Genomic DNA, 12820 nt, shown 5'->3' with positions numbered 1-12820 from the left:
TTAAGCCGTCCAAAACGGCCCCTCAGTTTGTCAGATATGAGAGCAGTTATCAGGTCAACAGGTGTTGCAGCGATGGAAGCGGGCAAGAGAAGTGGTTCAGATAGAAGTGATTGTACCCGACCTAAAAAGCCTCTGCATGTTTCTAATAAGCTCCACGAGCAGAAACGTGATCAAACTAGGATCAATATTGGAGATGCTTTTTAAAAATGGAGAGAGGTTAGAACACAGAAAGGTTTACAGACCCATACAGAGCTGGATAAACACTGAAGCTACAGTGTCCACCACATGGTGACCTGCGTGAGCATCCACTCTAGAGTGGAGGGGGCGGGGGGGGGGGGGGGGCAGCTCTCTCTGACGAGGACTATGGCCTCTGTACATGGGGGGCATGATATAACCGCTAGGCTATCTGGCGCCCCCTGGAATACATCTTTAACTGAATGTGATACGAGGTGGAATACATCAAAACTATGAAATACATCCTGATACTGAGAGGGGAAATGAAAACTATGACTTAAGCAGTCTTAATACTTGAAACAAATGCTTGACTGTTGGTTAATAAGATAAAACGTCGTGTCTGGAAGAAGACGATTCATCAGTCCCTTCAAGATTTCCCCTGTCACACTGCTTTCTCTACAGACCACATCCCTCCACTGATACGCACTCGGCTCTGGGAGGCAGGATCTTTGTTTCTTTTAAAGGCTGACACACAGTTTGCTCTCTGGATGACTCACACAAACAATATGTCTGTTTCTCTTTCTCTTTCAGAAGGGGAGACGTGGAGCTCTGCCGTCACCATCACCCCGTTGATCTTAATGGAGAACAGTGGGCAGACAGAGTGTTGGCTACTGGATGAAGGTTTTTTTTTTATTTATCATGGAGCCAAACAATCAAAGTCAGTCCAAGCAGCCAGGAGACAAATCTTCACCTGTCGTCCACATGTTGGACTCTAGCAAAGCAGCGCTTCTTTTTACTGTGCAGGATTCAGATAAATCATTTCCTATAATCCTCCGATTACAAAATGTACCACTGCAGTGGGAGTCGCTGTTTTAACACGCGTCAAAAAATGTAGAAAGGAGCGCTACGCGGACTCAGAAGAGGATCATACAAACCACACACACAGCACAATCACACACTAACAGCTTGTTTGAAAAGGCGAGTCTCGAGGGATGATTTGAAGGTAGTGTTGACTATGTGTGGGGAATAAGTTCCAGAGGGAGGGGGCAGCTGTGGAGAATGCATAGATAAGTGTTTCCTCAGCATAGAAAGAGAGTAATGGACGCAGACTGGCTTTGTTTTTAAGGTGAAAGAAGGCAGTTCTTGTGAGCTGGGTGATGTGGTGATCAAAGGAGAGCTGGCTGTCAAAAATGCAACCATGGCAACCACTCACTGGCTGAGTCCATCCTGCTAACTGTGGATGTTTCTGTTATTTCTGAGATGCCAAACAGTGAGCCTCTTCCTACTTCCACATGTAGCGTGCAGCTCAGAGGATGAAACAGGCCCGTGCTGCGTGGACAAAAAGTTTTTTTGGAAGCGTCAGGAGCCGCTTGGAGTAAAGTCATATCGCGGTCCACTTCCTTGTTTGAGCACGGCTGTGTTTACACCCATGGACCGTACTCGAGTACACATGAATCATTCCCAAGCAGACATGTGCACAGTACCAGAGGACGGTTTCTGTTCACAATGATCAAATGAACTGGACTTTAAGGTCAAGTGTACTTGGATCCCTAATGTGAAACCACCCTTAGCCATGTTGTAAGCATGTTCCTGCCTTGTACTGAACAAATCTAAATAAAGTTCAAGACTGCAGTCTAAAAACATCTCCAAGTACATTCTCAACAGCTAGCATCGCCCCTCCCTCTGCAGAATTAAATGCAAAGATTTGAAAAATGGCAGCAGCCACACCACAGCAGGGACAACAAGATTACCCGGGAACACTTTAGTTTACTCCCAGAGGAATAAACACCGTCTAATTTGTCTCTCCGCAAAAAAACAAAGACGAGGAGAACTGGTTTTTCAGCGCAGACACAACAGGCGATAAATCCAGCCTCTGCTCTGAAGACAAAGTGTCTGGTCTGGCCTTCAGCTCGGGGGTCTGTCCTCAGTCAGAATACATATTTCACTCTCCGCTGCCCGTCTCCCTCTCCCCTGCGTTTCTTTGTCTCCAGGCTGAGTCACCTCATCTGACTGCAGCGGAGACAGTAAATGTATTCACTGCTGACACACTGTGAGGACACACTGAGGAAGAATGAAGGAGGGGTTTGGGCTTCCCCATCTGAGCAAGTAAACATGAAGAGGATCACAGAAAGAAACTGCACGCCGGTACTCATTTACAGAGTCACTGAATAACTGTTAGCACTGTGAAGTGAGATTATCAACACCAACCTTATAATGAGAGGAAAGAGAAACAGCTGAAGAGATGGAGAGAAACAAAGTGACTTACACCTGATAGACAAACATCCATGTGGAGATCTGCAGTGGAAATTTATGTTGCCCGGAAAATGATCCCTCATACTTGAATCTTAAGTTTGGTGTCATCTCGAATCCAAAATGACAAAAATCTGAATCAAAAGATCTACAGATGTTCCCAGACGACTCTTTTCCCAGTCTGGCTAAATTGAAATGTAATTCCTCTTTCATCTAAAAAGGTATGAAAAAAACTCAGGAAATACTCAAAATCAACCACAATTTTTATAAAATAGTCAGCAGGTGAACAATAAATTGGTTTGCTAAGTGTTGCTAACATTAGCATCTCTAGCACCACCAGCCTTCAGTCGTCCCTGAAGCTTAACATCCACATGCCCGAGCTAAATGTGGTTACACATTACTCCGGTCGATATGCCAGTTTAACCTGACACAGCCTACATATAACTTTATCTCCCATTTTTCTAGAGTGATGATATCCATTCACTGTGCTTGTTTACATCCGGGTAGTAGAGCAGGGAAAGCAGTTAGTGGCGGTCTGCTTGTGTTGCAGTTTGAGCACAACATTTGAGCAACATTGAAGGCCAAAATATTAATCATTTGTATAAACGCACAGTATTTAAATTCCACCACCAGGGGGCTCTCAAAGAAAATAATAACAAAAGATTAAGTTGAGGCTGGTGGGGAATCATGGGACTGATTCTCTCTGCTACTCCCCTCCCCCGATGAAAACAAACTCAGAGTTGACCGTAGTCCAGACGAACAGGTGAAACAAACGGAGGTTGGGAGGTTTAAAATACGGTTTCTAAAATGCCCAAAAGGAAAAAGTTAATTTCCCTCAAGCAGATGTTGTATCTTTTTCCAAGAATCCGGTGTTGAATTAGAAAAAAGCAGATATTTTCAGTTCTGATTTGACTGGAGGAACATTGAACAGTAACTGCTTTGAGGAACGTTTCTGCCCAGCCTGAAGATGAATGAGTCTGTTAAGTGTGATTTTTATTTTCCTCTGATAGCTTTAAAAAGAAACCGATGTATATCACGTCTTTGTGTGAGATAGGATCACCCAACCTTGTTGAACAAGATACAATGACTGTGTATTATAAATCTTAACATAAAATGCAAAACGTACCATTTTTCTAAACAGATAAACATCATTGGTTAAGTGTGTGAACACTGCTGTGTTAACCTGAAAGCTCTGTTAACATTCAGAGCAGATTTCAGTGTTACAGATTACAGCATTTAGGATGTGTTCACCGCTCTGCCCCTGTTGAGGCTTCGCTCTTTGTTGATGCAGCCACTGAGAGAGCCAACCAATTAAGAGAGAGCAGCCTGGCACTGACTGACACACCGTGACCACTCTCTTTCAGCATAATTACAGACGGATCCATCACAGGGCACACGGGCGCAGAGGCCGAAGCGCCCGTCAGCACAATCAGAGGTTGTCAGAGGAGATGGGGGGGTGTTGGAAGCCGAGTGATCTAACCGTATTATTTGTGTGCAAACAGGAGAACGGGTTCAGGATGATTCTTTCAAACTGAGTCCTCTGTTTATTACTATTCCTGTTTTTAATGTAAGATATCGCCTGATATGGGAAACTTCAAGCACACTGCCTTTAATGAAAAGTAAACAAGGTGTTGGATTGAATGAACTTTAAAATGCAGGATGACATTTACTTAAACTCTGCATTAAAACTCAGATCATAAAGGAGCAGTACGTCTTAAGACACAGTACTGACAGCTGCTTTAAGTATATGTTAAGGATGAGTGCAGAATAACCTCGGTGCTCCTTGTGATCAACTTTGTGTGACCCGTGTCAGCGACCCGGCTTCACACCGAGCGGGCAGAGTTAAATGTCGGGCTCACACATGGAGCCCCCGCTGAAGCAGCATGCGCCACGACGACTCTGTCAGCAAGGCGATGTAATCCTGTGCGACAGGCCGCCGAGCAGGCAGGCAGGCAGGGGGCCAGGCAGCAACAGAGGCAAAATGCTACACGCTCAGTGTAAGACTGCAGAGCATCTCTAATGGTGTGTGCTCACAGCAGACGGCAGCGCTGACTGACACCACACAGCGCTCTGCACTGACTGGTACAGGCAGACTGAACAAATGTATTGATCCCTCTGAGCTGGATGGAAAGCTGTCCCTGTGCAGCTGATGAGTGATCGTCTTTGAACATGGATTTAATCCACGGCAGGCAGAGATATGACTCATCAGTACAGCAGATCATATGACGCTGGATGTTGGATTTATGGATCTGATTAGGGACAGATCATAGAAGATGGCAACAAAAACACACATGGACACACAAACAGTACCTCTCTTCACTTCACTATGTAACACAGTTTGATGTCCGCTTTAAGGAAAGACTGGTTTTATTTAAATCTGTAGTCGAGTTTTCAGACCTGAAAACAAAGAAAACACATTTTGCTATCAGACTTTTAGAAACACCACCATGTCAGATACAAATGTCTGAAAGGCAGTTTCCTCCCACTGAATAAAGAATGATCAGCCCTGTAAGATCAATAATAGTGTTGTAGTCAAGACCACACAAACCAAGACCAAGACCAAGACCAAGACCAAGACCAAGACGTACCCGAGACCAGAGTACTCCAAGACCAAGACATTTAGGGATCGAGACAGAGTCACGACCAAGACCAAGGCTGGGCGAGACCGACACCGAGATGAGACCAAGACCAAAACCAAGACCAAGACCAAAACCAAAACCAAGACCAAAACCAAGACCAAGACATTTAGGGATCGAGACAGAGTCACTACAAAGACCAAGTCAGGGCTAGACCGACACCGAGACAAGACCAAGACCAAGACCAAGACCATAAATATAAATTAAATCATCAACTCTCGTTAGTGTGTAGCATGGGGGTCTCGCTCAGACCGTAACACCGGGAAGGTTGCGGCCACAACCGGGGGATACAAATCAAACTATAAATGAATTGAAGTTATTTCTGCTTTTAGAAAGGGCCATTCTTTTTTGTCACAATAATGACGTGGAAAGTGGCCTATCAGTGGTGGTCTTGATCGGTATTGATCTAAAATCCAGAGTCCGCCCAGAATGAGACCAAGACAAGACCGAGTAAAAATGCTTTTGATTCAGAGATGAGACCCAGACCTTCATAAAGTGGTCTCCACACCGCCTCTCCCGCTGCTTGGTGAATATGATTGTGTGAGTGAATTCTGATGGTCACTTTACACAGCAGCCTCTACCATCAGGGTGTGAACGGCTCTTCAGCGAGCCTTCAGGACATCATCATCATTTAACACTTATTTAAACCGTGTTTGTGTTTGATATCTCCATTTAAATCTTTCTTCAAACAATCCAACAAAAAGCAGATTCTGTATTTAAATCAGAGTTTTTCTAATCAATAAGAACAATAATGTCGTTCCATGGACAGCAGTGACAGATCTGACTCCTTCCTGCAGTGAAGGAGCAGGCTCATCACTGACTGCACACTTTGAACTGAAGCCTCTTTCATCTCTTTTCTTTCCCCCCTTCCTTCCCTCCTTTTCACGCAGCCTCTCTCTGCTGATTAATTATTCCTCCTTCGCGGAAAAAAAGCTGCCACCTGCTTGCCGTGGGGGCCTTTTTTTTTGTGTGTTGCTGTTTACTCCTCCAGTCTCCCTCTCTTCATCCCACAGGGCTGCAGGAAGCGTCGTTCATGGAAATGAACCATCGCAGCGACACTTTTTAATAGAAGGGAACATGAATAATTCTGCCTTTGTCGGCTTGCTTTTGGGATCCTCTCCTGATTCATATCAGACAGAGCGACCCCCCCCCCCCATATTTCAGCCACTTTCAACATAAAAATCAATGACACCTCAGGGAAAATCCAATTACAGAGCAGGGCATGACCAGCAGTGGAGTCCGATCCATAATTAGTGAAAGGCTATTCATATAACAGTGAATGGACCAAATTCATTGAGTGCAAAGACTGAACCTGGACATGTAAAGAGAGTCATTAAAGGAGGAAATGGGATGAAAATGGATGAAGGTGTAGTCCGACTCCAGGTGGTAGAAAAGAGGGATCTAGAAGATGGTGATGGAGGGGGGGGGTTTTGCCAGTGGCACGCCCCGAGTCCACGTGCCACTCTGGAGTGAATAATTCATGGGATGAATGTGCAGAGTTGAAGGTATGTCAGGGGGGGGGGGGGGGGGCAGTCGGCGAGGGAGATGCTGCATTCATATTTGATGTGGAGGGGGGCGGGGTTCATTAGAAGCGGGGGGGGGGGGGGCTGTGGGTGCTTGGTGAAGGGAGGTGGAGGACGTATAAACTCCACAGGGAAGTTTTTTTTTCCCATGTCTTTGGTCATTGAGGGACTGAGGTCGAACCCAGTGGGATCACGTCTGTCTGAATGAATACACCTCAAAACAGGGAGGGGGGGGGGTAAGGAGGTTGACTACTAATTTGTTCACACAGATTGGAACATGCATTGGGGAGAATATATATATATATCCTTCACAAGGACACATTTAATATAATGCAGCTCTTCACCTTTTAAAGCCGTGTTGCTGGAGAGAGACTCACATGAGTATTCCCCCTCCCTCAACTATTCCACATGTCATCATGTCACCACTGAGAATTAGAACAGAGGGGGAAACACAAAATGTTCCATAATCTTAAAGTGTTTAAGGGGGTTGTATTTGGTATGAGAAATATTCATGAATGGAAATATGAAAATGTTTGAGTGATATTTGGTGCAAACCCTCAAGACAGAGATCAGATGTATCACAGATTGTAGTTTTGTATCCAATGCACAAGCGTAAAAACACTGCAGTTCCTTGAGTGTCCACTTTTTTCTTTATAAAAAGTGACATTAATAAAATCTACAGCTTCAACTATTGATGTTCAACCAGGTGACAACCTCCGGTGTTGAAAAATGAAGGCGATACAGAAGTGCAAATATCCTGCAGTTCCTCGAGTGTCCACTAGAGGGTGACTGCAGAAGCACAGGAAGTCACATACACACCCGTTCAAAAAAGCCTGTTTTTACAACAGAGAATAACAGCCTGGTGAAAAAACAAATAGGTCTGATTAGTTCATGTTTGACACACTGTAGGTGGGTGAATTTTTTGACTCATCAGTTTTGATTTGATGAAGGATAAGAGTTATTCACAATTATGCGTGAAGCTGACATGATTGACAGGCGGGCGCGATGTAACGGTTTGTAAAGAGGTTTAAAACCCGCCTCAGCTCCAGCTCTCAGTCTGTTGTTAGGTTGACTGAAAGTTAGGGTGAGACAGGATTTCCAACATGGAGACCACCATCGATGGGACTCCAGCGCCCCCTGCAGGAACAGACGGGTGACGTTACTCAGGCTTCGTCCAAACTCATCCAAGGGTTGTCGACCAGACCTTTTCATACCTGACAGCTGGTATTTAGCTAGATTTGTCTATAATAGTTATGTGTCTGACTCTGATATAAGAAACTTCACAGTTTTCCATGATCTCCTAACATTTATTTGTCCTCCCTCTGTTCATATCGTTACACAAACATCCGTGTAAGTGGATGTGCCAAAGTGCATGATGACATGAACGCAGCTGTAGCCCGTTACGATGGTAAAAGTACGGCTCAGTCCAAACAGACTTGAACATTTCCTGCTGATCCCTCAGAAAGTGCTGACCTTTGCAGGAACACACAGAACCAGGAAATCCAAAACTGGAGGAGGAAATTATAATTGTGCCACCGACCGCAGACCGAATGTCACAAAACAACGACGTCTACTTCTTTCTTGAGCGGCCCTCTTTACCCTCATTCAACAGTTTGGCTGCTGATAACACGACCACACCGGCTGCTTCTCACCCTGCTATAATACAGACAACACATCATGAAATAATTATTCAACTCACACTGTCCTCAGGCTGTGACCTTCTTCAGGAGGAGAACCAAAATATACACACAGACAGAGAGAGAGAGGAAGAGAGAGAGCACTGCAAAGGATGGAAGAAGACGGGCAGGGGACAGACACTTGACAAAGTGAGCAGGCTAATGATGGGGCTCCGGGGTGTCACATGCTGAGCTGCCTCCTCTGCCAGGGGAAGGCCCTGTCTTTCGCACTCCCAGCATGCCGTCCTGCCAGTGTCATGCGGCGTCCCGCTGAGGGTGGAGGCTGGTGCCAGTCAAGGTTAACCCCCCACACACACGCAACACACAGTCAGGCGGAGGGATGTACCCACACAAACATGGAACACGCCCTCACTACTGCTGCGTCTTTTATTCCATCATATGCTGAAAGAAAGATTGCAATGCATGCTGGACTTCTTCTCCGAGTATCGATATGAGTACAGTGAGTCCTCCAGAGTCTGTGATAAGAACCGGGTCTATAGAAACCGTCTGATTTTCTTAGTAACGCTGTGATCTATTGTAGGATAAAGAAGACTAATCTTACTAAACACACATCGATGTGCATTTTGCATCATGCTTGATACTAACTAAATTCTATTTCTATCCTTCAGGATATTAAATAAAGCTTCTAGACTGATGTACAGACTCAGACCCTCTGGAGGCAGCCCTGGTTCAGCGGGTCTGGACTTCATGCTGTGGGGTCAGAGAGGTCACCTGGCACATCACAGGAGGAAACGCTGCAGACACAACAACAACACTGCTGCAGCAGCAGCAGCTGTGATCCCTCCCCTCTCCAGGCCTACCTACCCTACGATGACACAAAAAAGAGGGGCCTCCCTCTTCTCTTCCAGGGAGCCAGGCTCGTCTGTGGCCAGTGAAAGGAAAACACACACAGCTGACCAGAAACGCTTTTCTAGGAATCAGCCAGCTGGGATGGAAACGGAGGAAAACTTGGACCTGGCTATTTTTAGATGGTCTAAAAAACTTTCATATCGCTCGGTTACATGTGACCTTTGGGTGTCAGTAAAGGAGGACAATAAGGAAGGACTTACACCGGCATCACAAGCACTAATGTTGTGTTCACCAGACTTGGTGTAGTCGCTACCGGCCTTCCTCAAGGTCAACATTAAAGAGTTAATATCCTCTCTGTTTTGGCCTTAGGTAAGCATTCCTGCATTTCAAAGGCCAGCTTGTGCTCTGCAAGGTTTCAGTTTATTTCAAAGAAGCCGGGGTGGAGTAGAGTCTATAAAGCCGGGGATCTGGTCTAGATTATCTTGTTTTCACAGCTCTCTTTTTTTACAACACGTGTCCCGGCGGGGGTCTGCCTGAGGATGCTCCAACCCCCCCTTCATTAAAAATCATGCACTCCATCCTGCCTTTATGCCTCTCAGTGGGAGCTCCTCGGATTGTGCAGGTCGCACTCCCAACTGATGGAGGCCTTTGTGCAGAACGTCAGCCTCCAAACTGCCTAAAGCAGAAGAAGAAGACAGGAGATGGTCAAGTTTACGTTTTTTTTAAATAAACTGCTGTGTACGGTTCGTTTCAGTCGGCTCCTCTCCGGTTGGGATTACCAGCTGTCAAGACTGGAACAAGGCTTCCTCCAGCTCGTCTGTGGTTCTGCTGGGGGGAAGCGCAGAGGCCACATGCTGGTCTACATCTCTTCCTGGAGGCGGAGCTCCAATCACAACAACACAGGCCGCCACCATTTCTGCCCCCCCATGATCGTCTCTTTTCTCTCGCCCCGCGTTCTTCATACAGTACTGCAGAGACGGAGGCCTAGCCTCTGTCCTCGATGCTCCTGTCACTCAAATTCAAGCTGGGTGGGGCAAGCAGTGACACCATTGTGTCAGGGCGGCTCAGTGTCAGCAGCAGCATCAACAGCAATGCTGGTGGGAGATGAGGGAGAGTGACACCTCATGATCTACCAAGGTGGAGAGAGAGAGATCGCTCTGTACTGATCCTCCAAGAGACCAGACGACCAACGACTCTGCTGGATCATCCTATAATAATAATGAGACCGTCCTCCAACCAGAGTATAACTGTTGGGAAGAAAAGTACCATCATGGGGGGAGACGATTCCTCAATCGATAGAAAATGAACTGATGACAGCTTGAGCCAAGTTTCTGAAACGACCTCAAGAGGGCCGAAGAAGAACCTTCATCTGACGCCATGCACAGAGTTGGAAACAAGTGGATTATAAAGTCTGCTGTGATGCAGGTTTAAAGTTGTATGAACGTAGAGAATCTGACAAACTGTTGGTTGTTGTCCAGATCGTAACAATATGCATGAAATACAGGACAGATTTCATGCATAACATGGAATGGGAAATGACAAATGGACATGAGCTTGGAAAGCGCCTTTCTAGTCTTCAGACTACACCTCAGGTCACACCTTCACATTCACACACTGATGGTAGAGGCTGCTGAGTAAAGAGACCATCAGAATGAACTCATCCATTCATACACATTCAAACGCCGCCGACAAAGCAGCAGGAGCAACTTGAGGGTACAGTAAGTGTCTTGCCAAAGGACACACCACCATGTGGCTGCAGTAGCTGGGGATCAAACCCCCAACCTTTCTGTTGAGAGACGACCGACTCTACCACTGAGCCCACAGCTGCAACATATTTCATAATACATTAGGTTCAGCTAGTCGACAGCTAATGTAGCATTCAACCAGTTCAAATCTAAAAGTCCTGATGAGACATAAACATAAAGAGCAGCTCTGGTTGTTAAGAGCGTCTTTCCTGACAATGTGTGTCCATTCATTTGGGGGGCAAAGCTCCTGAAGAAGCCCTGAGGGGAGGGATGTATTTATTGAACTCCTGCTTTAAAATATCAGCAAACTTTCTCCAAAGCGAAACAACCTAAGTACTGAGAAATGTGCCAATCGATGTATAGATTAGCTCTTTTCTTTTGCAGCCATATAAGTCCTTGTGGTCAACACGTGCCGGCTCCACTCTCCCATAATAAATCTCATCATACATCTTTTTACGGCATGGTCATAAAAGTAGTTTCAGAGCCTCCGTGTGTTATGTTCTCCTCGTGGCTCTGGCTCTCTTTTATTGGAACAAGAAAAAACCAGTCAAGCTGGAAGAGAGGGCTCGTGAACCTTCATTAAATGGCCTACAAGGTTAGAAACTTGTCAGCCCAGGGGCGCAAAACTGAGTGAGCTGCCTGATGTGAGGCCTGCAGACGTGTGCTGACAGCTGACCTTCTGTTAATAATGCAGCTGTGTCCAGGACTTGACCCGGCAGCCCCCCCCCCCCCCCCCCCACACACACACACACACACTCCTTCCTTCCCCTGCAGCTCTGTGATGAATCAACACCAAATACAAGATGATGCTGCTTCTGCTCTCTCTCCCCATCGAAACTTCCAGGAAACCATCAATTATCTTTAAATTTCACTGAAGTGCTTCCCTTCAACAGAACCAGGCAGGAAACCAAACACTTTATATTTAGTTTCAACTGTAGTTTCATTTTTAGTCGAGCAGTTACAGTAAGTGCTCAGACATCTGGATAACTCATGCCCGTCTGTGTAAGCATATAAGGTCATTAAAAATACAGTATTTATGTATTTACTGTGTGCACGAGACGGTGATCAGTGTGGCGTTCAGCACCGCTGGGCTTTGGCTCAGACACAAAGTAGCACATGAGCACAGAATAGAGGAGACACCTTCAGAGTCTCCTTTGAAGCACCCTTAGAGGGATGGCTTGACATTTTCAGGCGCTCATTTGTTGTCAGCAGCCACTTGTCACAGTAGGGGGAGAGAACAGGATGTTTCTTATATGTCCTTCAGATTTGAAATTTAACAGTGAAGAGAGGTTGTTTTCTTATTTTGGAGCCACCGTCCAAGTTTTTTTTCGACCCGTTTTAAAGAGTGAAAAATCCACTTCTACAGTGTGTTTGAACATATATTTGGGTAACCTGAGTGTCTACTGACCCACAAAATGTGAAATAAACCCATCCAGTCCTTTGTTTATGGTCTGCATAAGTCTTACAACAAAGAGAAAAATGCTCTGTTTCAAATGTGCTCTCCTTGTGATGTCACAGTGGGATTCTGGTAAAGAAATCCCCTCCCCTCTCCTGGTATCTCCATCCATTGACTCCACCTCCAGTCTAGAACAAAACTTTTGCTCAGGTCATTTTTATTCTCTCTACAGAGGAGTGATATCTACAGAGAAAACTCGGGGGGGGGGGGGGGGGGGGGGGGGGGGGGGGGGGCTCATTACATTTAAAGAGACACACACACCAAAACGGAGCGTTCTGAGAGAGCTGGTTTATACAGGCTCACAAACCTCCTCTGGTGCTTGATTCATGTTATATTTTGACCAAAGCACAACACAGATGTTTCACTTAGACCACAGGGGACTGTTTGAAAAGATGGGAAAGGGCTATACTATGTCTTCTTTAAAAACTCCGAAGTAGAATTATAAAATTTAAATCAGGTTCTGGTTTAGCTCAGTTGGCAGGGCCGATAGAGGATCCAAATGGACCTGGAACTGTTTAGTGCACGTCAACAACCAAGAATGATGAGCAGC

At 45.7% G+C, this 12820-nt stretch overlaps 1 protein-coding gene across 2 annotated transcripts in view; it reads right to left on the bottom strand.

Moving 5' to 3' along the window:
* fynb (FYN proto-oncogene, Src family tyrosine kinase b) overlaps positions 1-12820 on the bottom strand; it is a 79969-nt gene that overhangs the window by 37657 nt on the left and 29492 nt on the right. The window lies entirely within an intron of this gene.

The sequence above is a fragment of the Labrus mixtus genome, chromosome 12 (assembly GCF_963584025.1).
Source record: "Labrus mixtus chromosome 12, fLabMix1.1, whole genome shotgun sequence".
Taxonomy (NCBI): Eukaryota; Metazoa; Chordata; class Actinopteri; order Labriformes; family Labridae; genus Labrus; species Labrus mixtus.
This window is presented reverse-complemented; position numbering and strand designations above follow the sequence as displayed.